A 16874-nucleotide genomic window follows, 5' to 3' on the forward strand; every position below is an offset into this window, starting at 1 on the left:
TATTAGTTTACTGTAAATGCATGAGTTTATTTCTGGGCTATCAATTCTTTCCATTGGTCTATGTGTCTCTTTTTATTCCAGTACTATACTGTTTTGACTACTTAGCTTTGTAGTATAGTTTGAAATCAGGAAGTGTGATGCCTCCAACTTTATTCTTTTTTCTCAAGATTGCTTTGACTATTCACGGTTTTTTGTGGTTCCATATGAATTTTACCACTGTTTTTTCTATTTCCATGAAAATTTCCATTGCAATTTTGATAGGGATTAAATCTGTAGATCACATTGGGGTACTATGGACATTTTAACAATATTAATTCTTCCAGTCCAGGATCATGAGACATCTATTTATTTGTGTCTTCAGCTTCTTTCATCAATGTCATAACTTTCAACTTTATATCTTTTACCTTTTGGTTAAATTTATTAGTAAGTATTGTTTTCTTTTTTATGCCATTGTAAATGGGTTTGTTTTCTTTATTTATTTTTCAATTTTTTGTCAGTGTATAGAAACACAAACGATTTTTGTATATTGATTTTGTATCCTGCAACTTTACTGAATTTGTTTATTATTCTAACAGTTTTTTGGTGGAGTCTTTAGGTTTCCTTTATATAATATGATGTACCCTGCAAACAGAGATAATTTAATTCATTCCTTTCCCATTTGGATGCTTTTTATTTCTTTTTCTTGCCTAGTTCCTCTGATTAAGGCTTCCAATATTAGGTTGAATAGAAATGTCCAGAGGGGGCACTTTTGTCTGGTTCCAGATCTTAAAGAAAAAGCTTTCAGCTTTTCACTGTTGAGTATAATGTTAGTTATGGCTTGTCACATATGGCCTTCATTATGTTGAGGTTCATCCCTTCTATAACTAATTTGTTGAGAGTTTTTTTTATCATAAAAGGATGTTGAATTTTGTCAAATGATTTTTCTGCATCTATTGAGATGATCCTATGTTTTTATCCTTCATTCTGCTAATGTGGTGTATCATATTTGTTGATTTGTTTATGTTAAACCATCCTTGCATATCAGGGATAATTCCAGTTGATCATGGTGTATGATCCTTTTAATGTGCTGTTGAATTCAGTTTTTTAATAGATTTTCAGGATTTTTGCATCTATATTCATCAGAGATATTGGCCTATAATTTTCTTTTCTTGTAATGTCCTTGTCTGGCTTTGGTATCAGGATGATGCTGGCCTTGTAAAATGAGTTTAGGAGTGTCCCCTCCTCTTTAATTTTTTGGAAGAGTTTGAAAACATCTTTTAAGTGTATGTGAAAGCCTACAAAACAATGAGAAAAAAATGGACCAAAAATTAGTAAATATTGCAAATAAAAATGCAAATGATCAATAAATATTTGAAAAAAAATTCACCTCACTGTAAATTAAATTAAAACAACAAGATACCTTAAAAAATCTGTTAGACTATCAAAAAATTTTTTTAATATATTAGCAAGGATGGCAGGAAGTAGAAATTCATTATTGGTAAGAAAGTAAGCTGGTAAAAAATTTAGGTAAGGTAATTTAGTTACATACATATTTAACCTAATTGTTCTGCATTTATTAGATAATCCTAAATCAAAGATTATACAGTTTGAATATCCAAAATGCTTATGCAGTTCTCCATTCTTAGCATGCATACACACACACACACACACACACACACACACACACACACACACACACACACAGAAACATAGTGAGAGAAGAGAATGTGACAAGATGTTAACAGTGCTTATTTCTGGAAGGTGTTTTATGGTTAGATTGCCTTTCTTCTTTATTAACTGATTCTAACAATGATTATATATTACTTTCATAAAAATAAAACCATTCTCATTTCAAAATATAATTTATGTTATACATACTGATTGATCTTTTTTTTTTGCAGAAAGGAAAAGTTTTCTTTAAATGAATTTCATATATAAGTATATAATCATGCCAATTAAAAAATAAAGAAATTAAAAATTAAATAAATGTTAAGATACAAAAGAGGAAAAAGTAATGGACTGATCTTTACTGTATTTTTATTTTTTATTTTATTTTTTTATTTTTATTTTTTTAACTGATTGATCTTTGATAATACTTTTTAATCATGGAGCAATGTTCAAGGTGCATTCATGCACATGTCATTTTTGCTTCACAGTTGTTCCATAAATTGATTTGGGCTGGAATAATCATTAGTTTCATTTTACAGAATGCAAAATTTCCCAAGAAAATCATTCCAATTGTACATAATGTGAACCACAGTGTGACAAGAGAAAAGATGGACAAATACATGGCATTATGATTAAATTTTATTCTCTGATGCTTCAGATATTAGGGATGTTTTGCAATCAACAGTGTCCTCTATGAAGTAATCGAGAGTTTTCACTCTGGCCAAATTCAACTTACATTTGACCGAGGCACTCTTTCCCTCTAAAATTAAACTTGTGGTTTTTTAAAGGAAAATGTGAGAGGCAGGTTTGAGTAAGTTTCCATGAATTCATCCAAACAGCTGAAAGCTGTACTATAATATAAATACACATTTTGCCCATCATCTTGGTATATTGATTTAAGTACTTAATAAATATGAATAATTTACATTTCTAAGGCTTAATAAATTGAGTTAAAACCAAAATGATTTGAGGTAAATATGAGTTGCATCTATTTTTAGTTCCCTGTCAGGTCATACATTAATTCACTAAATGGACATTGAGCAGAAAATTTCTTATTTGGAGCGGCTAAAATATACTATTTATATTAATGACTTAATAACATTTAAATAAGTCTTCTAATGCACCAGATGAAAGCCAAGTTCTGTTTTTAAAAGATGAGAAAAATTCAAAAATAGCAGAGAAAATAAACAGAAGATTTGAAAATATGCTAAAGTTACACCAATATAAAATCTACTTTAATCTGAAATGTGAAGGAAAAGCCAAAAGCCACAACTAAATCATAGAAGAACCCAAAGTCTGATGAGTAATCAGAAAAAAAATCTCACAGAGCTATGTGTCTACTTTATTCTTTACTATCTATAACCTACTTTAATAGGCATTTTACATTTAAAATTATGTAAATATTAAAGTTTATTTTACAGTAAACATGCCTGATACTCTGTAGAAAAGAAATAGAATTGGATCTTCAGTTTATATGTACCTTCTATTTTTATTCATTATCAAAGGACAGATCTTTTCTCATTTCTTCAATAAAATCATAGACTTAAAAAAAATTTTATTATTTTATTTTTTATTTTTTTGCGGTACACAGGCCTCTCACTGCTGTGACCTCTCCCACTGTGGAGCACAGGCTCCGGACGCGCAGGCCCAGCGGCCACGGCCCATGGGCCCAGCCGCTCCGCGGCATGTGGGATCCTCCTGGACCGGGGCACGAACCCGTGTCCCCTGCATCGTCAGGCGGACTCCCAACCACTGCGCCACCAGGGAAGCCCCATAGACATTTTTAAAAGACTGAGGTTAGGGGTACACACTGAGACTGTGGGGAAAAATGTTAACTGTTGTAATAAAAGGACCATAATTCAGGACCTTGACCTCCTTACAAGTGTGTGATAACTCACAGAGCTATCCCCCATATCATTATTGATTATTGATGGGAAAACCCTATTGACATTCTTTCGGAAGAATTTTAAATGTTTTACTGGGGACTTCCTTGTGTTAATTTGTAACAAATAGTCCCAGATATACATAGTGAGTCAGTACAAATATAAAACTTGCCAGTACCACTACCATTACCACTCTCTCTAGTGAAACCACAGAGAGGATTCTGGGATAGGATCAATCTACATTGACTACAGTGAGAATAGAAGATTTAGTGTAATTAATATGACACTATTGAAAATGGTTTGGCAAATTTAAAACTAAATTAAAAATAAATTTTAAAACCTTAACTTTAAGACTAACAGAATCACAAAGACGAATATATACTTTTAAAGTAAACTTGCATACTATGATAAAGAAAAATTAATTCACTTTCTGTTTTTCTATGTAAATGAATATTCAGTTTTCCACTTTATTTTCGTATAACAATTTCATTCAGTACAATGAATATTGAGCACCTACCACAATCTAGGAACTGTTAGATATTATAAATGCCTCTAGCAATGAGAAATTTTCTGATCTTTTCACAGTATATACAAATATCGTATCGCTATGTTGTACATCTGAAACTAATGTAGTGCTGTATGTTGCTTATACCTCAATTTTTTAAAAAAGGAATAAAAAGAAAATTTCCTTGTCTTTTAAAATTAAGTCCAGCTGGGAAGACAAACATGCCCTCAAATTATAATAAAAACTCAATGACAGGATAAAATAAACGGTGACCTGATAACACTGAAGATGATGTGAATAGGGAAATAGGAAAGACTTCAGAGATGACATGATACTTGGTATACATCTTGAGGCTTGAGGAATTTTCTAGGTACACAAAAAGATGGATAGATAATCCAGGCAGAAGGATAATTTCTTGAATTTTTATTTAATTGATTTTTAAGCTTGAATATTTTATCTGTTTATGAGCTCATTTTCTCTACCTGTGTGAAAAAAATTCACTTATAAGAGTATTTTAAGATACATACTATGTGCTAGGAGCTAGATTTGAGGTATTTGTTGTTTTATTGATTTTTAAGAACACTGTATGTATTAAGGAAAATATTTCTTCATCATATCATGGAAATTTTTTCCCCAATTTTTTATTGGCCTTTCAATTTTTAAAAATTATTTCCCCTTCCTTTTCTTTCCTTTTATATTATTTTATATTTTGATGTCAAGTTATTCAAATGATAAATATCAATGCCATTGTTACCCTAGATGTTAGGCTTAAAAAGGATTTCCCTACTCCAAAGTTATATAAACTTTCATCTATTATTTTCCTTTTAAGAGACAATTTTAAAAATGTAATAATATAGGAATATAAAAAGAAAATATAGAAACTTAATACCCCACCAATCCCTGTGTCCTCCATTCCCCAACACCTGGAAATGAACTTTTTTGAACGTTTTGGGATTCATTATTTTGAGACACACACACACACACACACACACACACTGCAGTTGGTTTCGTTTTTCTTTTCACACAAAATGGAGCCTTACAAACGTTGTTTTCATTGGAATATTAGAAGTCAGAAACAAAAAGGGATTAAGTAAAAACTCAGCCAGATATAAAATGAGCTTATAGTCTTTATAGCTATCTGTGTATCTTAGAACAGCAAAAGGTCAGCCAGAATAGAGTCATCTTACCAGTCTGCAGTGCCCCTGCTTTTACGTAGCACAGAGTTGGTCCAATGTGTATAGAGCTACAGGGTGCTTTCTCTGAATTTCCTGTGCACCTGGTCTGTTTCCCAGAATTGCTGACATGATCAAGATTGGCCTGCCATCTTATAACTGCTTCCAAATCTAGTCACTGTGAGCTAAGAGGCCTCTTCCAATTATTTCCAAAGTATAGAGATGTGGGAGCAAAGAGTGAATCTTATTCTTTACATTAAGTGGACCATATTTTGGGGGACCTTTCTCTCAATCCAGCTTCTCTTGACTCAGACATTTCTGACATATGAATGTCATTGGTACCAGAGAGAGTACAGATACTTTTTAAATATATTCTATATTATTTTGGTAATTTGAATGGAAATTTTGAGATTGGAATGGGAGGAATTAAAATGCTCAAATTTCTCAGCTGAATGGAAGGTTTTCATTTGAATTTTAGAACGTTAATCTATCGTGACTAGAATATCACCTCTCTCTATCTTTACCTTCTTAATTTCAACCCTGACAGAGATTCATTCAACAAATAAATTGCTTGGTTTGGAATTATTTCGACTGATTTATTGCATGTTGTCAATCTATACATGAAACGTTTCTAGCAATATCAAAATATATGACATCCTTAATGACTAGAGCCTATTATTTATATTTAGTTAAGACAGAATTTAAAGATACCTGAAAAGCGTTCCTGGACTCAATTCCAATGGTTGTTACCTGACCTACTGATTATAAGACAGGTTCCCATGATTCCCTTCTTAGGTTTGATTAATTTGCTAGAACTGCTCACAGAACTCAGGAAAACCAGTTTACTCACTAGATTACCAGATACAAATCAATAGTCAGATGAAGAGATACACAGAGCTGAGGTCTGGAACAAAGGAGCTTCTGGTTCCCCCACATGGAAGCTCTTCAAAAAGGGCCAAAAAGCTGTCATGTGGGGTTTTTATGGAGGCTTCATTACATAGTCATAATTGATTAAATCATTGGCCAATGGCAATTGCTTCAACCTCAAGCCCCTCTCCCCTCCGCAGAAATCAGGGGAAAGATCATGTGAGCACATAGTGGCTTTCCTTCTGAAAGTCAGAAAGAGAGCTGTCACCAGAAACTGAATTTGCCACACATTGATCTTGGACTTCCAGCCTCCACAACTGTGAGAAAATAAACTCCTGTTGTTTAAGCCACCCAGTCTGTGGTATTCTGTTACAACATCCCAAGCTGACTAATACAGGTACTGATTAGCAATATTCTGGGCATTTTATATAAATCAAAGACTTAAGTTAAAAGGTTTCCTACACAACCTGTGTTCTATGTGTACAATAATTATTTGTCATACAAAGAATTTTGAAAATTGCAGTATAAAAATATATGATAGTGTTGCATTGATTTCTGCAGATTAATATAAAAAATTATGTCACCTGTTCAAATGTATAGAATCAAAGAATATGATTTATGCAGCTTATGATTGAGAATGGTCTCCATTTTGGAGTAAAAAAATTTTTTTTGGAATGAAAAACTCTGCTAAGCATTCATACTAAAACAAACAATGGGAGATAAAATTTTTAAGCAAAGCTGCAAATCAGTTTTTGGATAAACAATATTTTTCCAGTGTCTCTAATTTTACAGATACTTTAATTTCTGATTCTTAGTAGCTCAAAGCAGACTGCATATCTAAGTTCATATTCCAGCCACTTATTATAATACTATGGTGACTTTGGTTAGCTTAAACTCTGTTTGCCTCAATTTCCTCATTTGTTTGATAGAAATAATAATTCCTACCTCATAAGGTTGTATGAGGAGTAAATGAGTTAATACATGGAAAGCACTTAGAACAGTGCCTGATACATAGTTAATACTATCATTATTATTGTTGTTGTGATTATTATTCAGATGATAATGAATTAAGGATAAAGAACTACACAAAAGAGGAACACAAAAATAGGTATAAACAAAGCAAGCTGGTATAGTGCTTTACATGTAATGGTCATTCAGTGAAGTCTGTGTAAGTGAAAAATCTAAGGAGATTGGAAAGTGGTATAAGGCTCCTAGTAAGGAGACATTTCTAGACAAATTAGAGGTAACCATGTGTGGAGAAACTACTCTTTGATGAATATTAATCACACATTGTGAAGTCAGATTGATTCAAACATGTTTTAGATTAATGGTTCTCAACTCCTGCTACATAATGAATTAACCTGGGGAATCTTAAAAAGTTTCTGGAGCCTGGGTCCTACCCTTAAATTTTCTGGTCATATTTGGTGTCCAAACACTGGTATTTTTACTTTTTAGTCCCGTCAGTTGATTATAATTAGCAGCCAGGATGAAAATCCACTTTTAGGATAATGGTTCTCAAAATGTGGTCTCGGATCAGCAGCATCAGCATCACCTGAGAACTTGTAAGAAATGCACATTCTTGGGCCCCACCCCAGACCTACTGAATCAGAAACTCTGGGAGTGGGACCACCAATCGTGGCTTACCAGAAGCCCCAGATGATGCTGGTGTACACTAACATTTGAGAACCACTATTTTAGAGTGTTTTGAAGTAAAATGCTTTCTTTCTTCAAGGAGAAATTGGCTGAAAAATGCATGAATATAATATAACCTTGATAATAAAAGATAGATCAAAAAACTTTAAAATATCAGTAAAGATATAGAATTCAAAATACAATGAATAAGCTTAATCTGCTTAATCTAATAAGCATTGATAAACTCCAGCAAGCAAAGGATACCCATTATTTTCAAGTGCGTATATATAATATTTGAGAAATGCAGTTTTCAATAGATTTCAAAAATCCATATCACGAGATCACGTTCTCTGACCACATCTCAATAAATTAGAAATAGATAACTAAAAGATAACAACAATAAAACCCCAACAAAAAATAAGTTTCTTACATTAATATAAATTTAGATTGTTTAAAAAATGTTATTTTAGAACTGCATACGTTTTATTGTATATATTTATAGCTATGCATTATATATAATAAAATACATCTAAGTTTTGTTGTGTATATAATATGGTTCTATGTTATATTTAATATAGTTATAAGAAATGCTTAGAAATTAAGGCATATCTAGAGTTTATTTTTAAAGGAGTTGAAAAGCAGGATTAAAATATTTTGTCATGTTCATCAGAGCACATTGACTATGGGAAGGTATTCAATTTCAATGACATTTTTTCTTATCATGCCAAAATGAAATATTATTGAGAGATTAGCAAAGTGTAAATATTTTACAAACAGTGAATTATGGGTACAGTTGGGAAAAAACACGTGGCATATCATCAGTGATTTCCTATAAATGAATGACAGATTTGCTATACTAAAGTTTACAGCATTTTAGTATATGATTTAAATCTCTACTAGTTTATAATGCAAAGTATTCATATTTTCTGAATGGCAATTTGAAATAAGCAGCATTCAAGTGATAGAACTTGCCGGTAAAAATATCAAGAGTGAACATTATGAATATTAATTTTGAAGTGTAGAATTTTTTAATGATAAGAAATGTATTTTTTTAATTAGGAATAAATCTGACTTACATTCTTTTTTATACAAAAGACAATACTAAAAAGGTTAAATCCATTAGTTCAACAAACATTTATTGAGCACTTAAAACTCTGTGCCAAGCACCCTTCTAGGCACTGTTGATACATTAGTGTACAAGCCAGGTTGTACATTTTCGTGGGGAAGACAGGCATAATTCAAGTAATTAAATGAATGCCTTAATTATAGAGTGTCGCAAAGTACTCAGAAGGAGGTGAACAGGGTTCTGTGATAAAGAGGTTTAGGGTCAGGTGGTGGTATTTTCTTGAGGGGACATTGGAGAAGGACTCTCTGGGTAGGTGATATTTGAACTGAGATGTGAATAACTACAAGTCAATCATGTAAAGATTTCAGGAACGTGTTTCAGGTTGAGGGAAGAGCATTTGCCAAGGCCATAAGCAGGACTTAGCTTATTATGTGTGAGGAACTGGCAGAGGTATATGTATCTGAAACGGAGAGTGGGATACAAGTCGAAGTTTGGGGGACAGTTCCTATAGGGTTTTATGGGCTATGATAAAAGAGTTAGGATTTTATTCTAAATGCAATGGAAAGCAGATATAAATATATCCAATGTATATTTGAAACATCATTTTATTGCGATATGGAAATAAGGGAATGGAGGGACCAGCACACCAAGCAGGGACCAGTTAGATCATTGTTGTAGTCCACATGAAACGTGAGGATGTATTGGCCTTAGCGACAACTTAAACATCTGGTTAATATAGTATTTAAGGTATAACGAAACTTAAAAAATAATTCTTGTAATTTTTTTTTCCAAAAGAAGACACCAGAGTCAGATGAATAAGTGACCTTCCCAAAGTCAACCAGAGAATTAGTAGCAGACATAAGACTAAAGTCCAGATCTCCTGACTCTTATAACAATAATTCTGTCTCCCAGTTTCTTATTCCCTTTACAAAGTACAACCGTTCCTTTGGGAGTGAACACAAAATCTGAGTTCAGTAATATGTTGGCATATTGTTTTTAAGAATATACAGAAAAGAAAATGTTCTCTGGGAAAGGTGGGGGGAGGGGTAAATCAGGAGCTTGGGATGAACACATGCACACTACTATACATAGATAGATAACCAAAAAGGACCTACTGTGTAGCACAGGGAACTCTACCCAATATTCTGTGATAACCTATATGAGAAAAGAATCTAAAAAAGAATGAATATATATATATATATATATGTATAACTGAATCGCTTTGCTGAACACCTGAAACTAACACAACATTTTAAATCAACTATACTCCCATTAAATTAAAATATTTTAAAAATGTTCTCTTACTAGAAATATTTAATACACTCAATGATTTAGACTTAAAGAAAGTAAAAGGAAAATTTTTTTAACATATAATCTGTATGAAAAAATAAAGTCACTGGATATTAATGCAATGCTACCTTACTTGAAATATCAGCACTAATTAGTTCAGAATTAGTGGGCTTGATCCTATTCACACTGAGGAGAGCTAGCATGCTTGAAAATTAAATATAACTTTAAAAATACATTGAGTTTTCTTCTTAAATGATGCCTTCCCCACTCTCCATCCTGAGAAAACATAACCTATTCTTTTATGATTTAAATGAAAAGAATAAGGATAATGTGGGAATGGAATATTTTGATACTGTTATATGATAGATCATTAAGCTACCATTTTGGTGCCTGGGTGGTTCAGTGGTAGAATTCTCACCTGCCATTAAGCTACCCTTTATTTTACATGCAAATAATCTTTGCTCTTATCCCTCAAGTATACGAGATAAATTTTCCAAAATAGAATTATTTTTTAAACTTCTGCATAAAGTCTTTTAAAACAGATGTAATTAACATTGTCAAAGGAGAATCCCATTCTCACTGTATGATTCTGTAATTTGCTTATTTGTATCATGATAAAAAAGTGTTCCATTAAGCCTTAACAAATCTAACATTTTTAAGATTCTTGAGACCTTCACCTCTTACTGTTACCAGAGCAAGAAGTGACAACAACAAAAAAAGTTATTTAGAGATGGTCTGTTGTTATTCAAATCAATCTCTTCCAGTAGCATGAGTAATCACCTAGTCCTCTAGCTGTGCAAGGCCACTTACTAAAATAATTATTTCATGTGGTCAAGAGTTGTTAATAAATACAATAAAGATCTAGTCAAACATCTAAATTTTTCTTAAATAAATATAAATTGAAAATAAATAGGTTATAAGATGTTTATATCATAAACTGTAGTAGATCAAATATTGTTCTTTTAAAAGAATATTTTCCTGTGTCTTGGGTATATATTCACTGGGGACGTAATCAAGGTATTGCCAGAGCTATCATAAGAACCTAACCTCACTTCCCGTAAGGACATATTTTCTTTAGTTCCCAGCCGATGAGTACTTCAATCTGAAGCTGGAGGAGGTTACCTAAATCAGAAATAGCCTTTAATCTCTGCAAGTACTCTTTTGGGAATCTCTCTTCAGTTTAAAGATCAAGAAAAATAAGCTACTCGTGATTTCAGATTTTCGATGCAATTAAATATACTTAAGAATCAATAACCAAAACATTATGGAAAGATAATTTTACTCTCCTAAATTCCATCCTTTTTAACAACCAGAAATTTTAAATTCTTCTGTATGAGTACAAGATGGGAAAGTTTAATATATATGACTTAAATATCAGAAAAAGTATAGGCATATATTTAACTAATCTCTAGATTTGGAAAAACTTGCTAGACAGAAAAACGGTGAATAAATTGCAAAGGACTGGCTTATGGGAGAATAAATATATATAATCTTTTTTAAAGTATCATATCTACTAGTAATTCTATCTGCTTCTTAGAATCTGTCCTAAAGAAACAATTTGAAGTGCAACAAAGATTTAAGCACAAGGTGGCCAGTTGCAATATCATTTATGATCACAAACAGATCCACAATGACCATCAATATTGGAATCTCATTTTTAGCTTGAAAATTCAAGCAAATTGTAATTTATATTAATAATAATTATGTTTGTTTTTAATATGAAAATCATGTCTCAGACCAGTAACCGTCATTAAAATTGACCTTGGATGTTTTATGTGCTTCCTTCTGGACTTCGTTGAGACTTACATTGTTTTTGGCATAATTGAAATGACTATAAATAAAACATTTTTAACTTTTAAAGTAAACTTTTTATTTTAGAATATATTTAGATGTATTAAAAAATGGCAAAGATGGTACAGAGTTCTCATGTACAATACATCCAATTTCCCTTATTATTAACATTTTACATTAATCTATTGATAGTATTTTTTTGTAATTAATAAGCCTGTATCAACCATTATTATTAACAGAATCTCACTTTATTCAGATTCGTTAGTTTTTAGCTAATGGTTTTTTTCTCTTTGAGATCCCATCTAGGATATTTTACTACATGTTATCATCTCTTAAGACTCCTCTTGGCTGTGTTTCTCAGACTTTGCTTGTTTTTGATGACCTTGACAGTTTTGAGGAGTACTGGCCAGATATTTTGTAGAATATCTGTCAGCTGGGACATATATGATGTCTTTTCTCATGGTTAGTGTGCTGGGTTGAATAATGGCCCCAATGATATCCATGTCCTAGTCCCTGGAACCTGAGAAGTTAACCTTATATTGCAAAAAATAATGTGCAGATGTCATTAAGTTAATTTTGAAATGGGGAGATTATCTCTCTTACCTGGTGAGCCCTCAATGTAACCACAAATGCCCTTATAAGAGGGAGGCAGAGGGAGATTTGACTACAGAAGAAGAGAAGGCAATGTGACAACAGAAACAGAAGTCAAGCAATGCTGGCAGTCACAGGTAGCTGGAAAAGATAAGGAACAAATTATCCCACGGAGCCTCCAGAAGGAACCAACACTGTTGAACACTTGACTGTAGCCCCATAAGACTCATTTTGGACTCTGGTTCCAAGAACTGAAAGAGTACACTTCTCTTGTTTGAAGCTGCTAAGTTGATGGTAAATTGTTACAGTAGTCTTGATTATCTAGCTGAGGTGGTGTTTATCAGAGTTTTCCACTGTAAAGTTACTTTTTTTTTAATTATTATTTTTTTAATGTTTATTTATTTATTTTCTTATTAGTCATCCATTTTATACACATCAGTGTATACATGTCAATCCCAATCTCCCAATCCATCACACCACCACCCCGACCCCCCGCCGCTTTCCCCCCTTGGTGTCCATGTTTGTTCTCTACTTCTGTGTCTCAATTTCTGCTCTGTAAAGTTTCTTTTTAAAACCTCTTTCCAAAAAAAAACATAAATAAAAGCTCTTTCCATACTGTACTCTTTGGAAGGAAGTCACTATCTGTGGCCCATACTTAAGGAGTAGGGACCTCTGTACCTCCTTGAGGGGATACTTTCTGCATAAATTATTTGGAATACTTCAGAGAAGATCGATGTCTTCCCCCATTTATTTATATTAGTATGAACTCATGGCTTTTAATTTTATACTTTGGGTTATAACCCAACACTAATTTATTTTGTTGCTCAAATTTATCCAGTTTGACCATTTCAGGAGCCATTTCAGGAAACTCCTCTGTCCATTTAATATACACTCATCGATATAGATTTTTTTTGACAACTTCCTTTCTTCATTTCTTGCAGTACAAGGTGCTTCAACTCATGTTGTACATTTCCTTCCCGAGTCCAAGTTTCAGCCCTTTCTCCAAGAAACCAAGATCTGGGTACTGGGTGTACTCATTGTTACTAGGCTGTCATTGCTTCTAGGCCTTCTTAGCTGAAAGAGAAAGGAAATATATGTGTGTATACTATATTTTATATACACACATAACTGTAAATATTTCTGTGTGTAACCCATCTATAACTATATTATGCTAAACATGGGTTCATACAGATGTCTCTGACTCTAGTTTGTTACCATATCTATCATTCTTCCTCCCCTTGCTTATCTGTAACCTCCCATTTCAATTGTGAGAAACCTGGCTCCCACCATTCAACATCCATGAGTTTACTTGTCTAATTCCCATACACACACACACACACACACACCCCAGCATTGTTATTCCATACCCCTGTGGGGGAAATCGTTATCAACTAGAGTACACTGATTATGAACATTTCCTTTTGCCTTTAATCTTACAGATTCCAGTCATTTCTAAAATTACTTAGGTCAGTATCTTATTTCCCCACTCCCTTCAGTGAATTAGTTTCATACATTTGTAATAAACTAATATTTGTCACATTTTTCATTTCATCCTCATGAACTCCTAAATTATTTTTTAAAGAGTGCATACGTTAAGGTTTGCACTTTGTACTGTAATGTTCTACGGGTTTTGACAAATGTATGGTGATATGTATTCGCCATTATTGTATCACACAGAAGAGTTTCACTGTACTAACAATTTCTTGTGCTTCACTTTTTCAAATCCCCGCCCCCAACCCCAACTCATGTCAACCACTGGTTTTTTAATATTTCTATAACTTTGCCTTTTCTAGAATGTCATGTAATTGGAATCATACAGTATGTAGCGTTTTGTGACTGGCTTCTTTCACTTAACAATATACATTAAGATCATTTGTGTTTTCTTGGGGTTTTTTTGGTTTTCTTTTTTGCGGTACGCGGGCCTCTCACTGTTGTGGTCTCTCCCGTTGCGGAGCACAGGCTCTTTATGCGCAGGCAGGCGGACTCTCAACCACTGTGTCACCAGGGAAGCCCCTCATTTGTGTTTTTTATGGCTTCTTAGCTTATTTCTTTTTAAAAGTTTGTATTGGCTATAATTGCCATATAACATTGAATAAGTTTAAGGTGTCCATCATGTTGATTTGATACATTTATATATTGCAATATGATTACCACCATAGCGTTAGCTAAAACCTTCATCATGTCATATAATTATCATTTCTTTTTGGTGGTGGGAATAATTAAGATCTAGTCTCTTCGCAACTTTGAAGTTTACAATGCAGTATTGTCATCTGTAATCATTATGCTGTGCATTAGATCTCCAGGACTTATCTACTGGTTGCAAATTTGTACCCTTTAACTACATCTCCCAAATTCTCCTACCCACCAGCCCCTGGTAACTACCATTCTATGTTTTTACAAGTTCAGCTTTTTAAGATTCTATATATAAATATCATACAGTATTTGTCTTTCTCTGTCTTACTTATCTCACTTAGCATTATGCCCTCAAGTTCCACCCATGTTATTGCAAATGGCAGGATTTCCTTCTTTCTCATAGCTGAATAATATTCCATTGAATATATATATACACCACATCTTTATACATTCGTTCATTGACAGACACAGGTTGTTTCTATATCTTGGCTGTTGTGAATAAGGCTGCAGTAAACATAGAAGTGCATATATCTCTTCAATATCCTACTTTGGGTATATACTTTGGGATATACCCCAGAGTGGAATTGCTGGATCATATGGTAGTTTTATTTCTAATATTTTGAGGAATGTCAACCATAGTGGCTGAACCGATTTGCATCACCAACAGTGTATAAGGGTTCCCTTTTCTCCACATCCAGGATTGTGTTCTTTGTTACTGAGTTGTATGTGTTCTTTATGTATTGTGGGTTCTAACCCCTTATTCAATATATTGTTTGCAAATATTTTCTCCCATTCCATAGGTTACCATTTTAATTTTCGATTGTTTCTTTTGCTGTGGAGGTTTTTTTTTTTTTCCTGAGAGGGGTCTGGGCTGGTTCATTGGCTCTGCTGGTTCCACAGTCCTCACCAATGTCTGTATGCCTATTACCTGATGCACAGGTGGGTGAGACACTTTGTAGGTCCCTTGGCATATGTACTAGATCCAACAGCTTTCACAAAGGCAGTTTTGTTTGTGGAAGGATGTATGATTTGTTGTTTAAAAAGGAGAGATTAAAAGAGGGAGCATCTCACGCTGCCATGATGCTGAGGTCACTATCCTGCAGCAGTCTCTCTTGAAGGGACAGTGTGATCACTGCACCTCCAACGAGGCCACAGTCCACCACTTATACTGCGCAGATGCACTTCTCCATGAAAGTTCAGGGAAACAGCTCCTCCACGGTTGTCTTGAACCTCTATTCCTGATGAGATACTTAGAAGAGAGACACTAGTCGGACAAACTAGAGCTCCTATTGTTGTAGTTGGTCTCAGATTCTCATCCTCTCCCTCCTCCACTATTCCTTCTAAATTGCCTTCATCCTTAGCTATCATCTCAAAGGTCTTGGGGTCAATGTGGTGTGACTCAAAACTTCATGCCTGAAGAGTCTAAGCCCTAGTAATCAGATCCTTGCCTGGTAGGAGTTGCTGCATGTGTCCATTTAGTTACAATGGGGCAAGGAAATACCAATAGGAACCCAAGTGGATCATCCGGAGTCCACATATATTCCTCCCTGTCCCCATTGTGTAAGAGTGAACCTATTTCCTCTCTCGTTATCGTGTCAATTACTTCTGCCCCAAATAATAACTCTTCTTCTGGCTCGTTGTTCCCTCAACACAGAGTCCAAAGTGCCCTGGTGGCAGTTGTAGGTTAAAATTTATTGGCACAGAGCAAAAATACACCCATTTTGGGACCTCTATCTCTGAAGATCCCAGAGTTGCAGGGACAGAAAGCACAAAGTCCTCTAGTGGGTCATTGGCAATGATGATACGCAGGTCCAGTCCTGCTTCTACTCCTTCATTCCTGGACCCATATGTATTCTTTCTACTGAGGACACAGTGCCACATAGAGGTCCCTCATTTAGTATTATTTGTTTTTATCTGACACCAAATACCTTGTCATTCCAACAGTTCTCAATTCTGTAACACTATCTGTGTGTCCCAGAAGTCAGTGGAAATCTGACTTTAACCAGTGTTAATGGAGACCCCATAAATTAAGGCTCAAGTTCCGGAATACTGCCCTAACTTCAGATGCCACTCATAAATCCTTTGGGCCACCTAACTTATGGCCAACCAGCCATAAATTTGGATATTCCTACAACCCACCCCTCAGGTTTAATAATTCACTACAACAACCCACAGAACTCAGGAAAGTACTATACAGTTGACCCCTGAACAGCACAAGGGTTGGAGGCACCAACTCTTTGCACAGTCAAAATTCCTAGAATGACTTATAGTCAGTCCTCTGTACCCATGGTTCTTCC

This window comes from Monodon monoceros, unplaced genomic scaffold, assembly GCF_005190385.1.
Source record: "Monodon monoceros isolate NGI ecotype Baffin Bay Population unplaced genomic scaffold, NGI_Narwhal_1 Super_Scaffold_22, whole genome shotgun sequence".
Lineage (NCBI taxonomy): Eukaryota > Metazoa > Chordata > Mammalia > Artiodactyla > Monodontidae > Monodon > Monodon monoceros.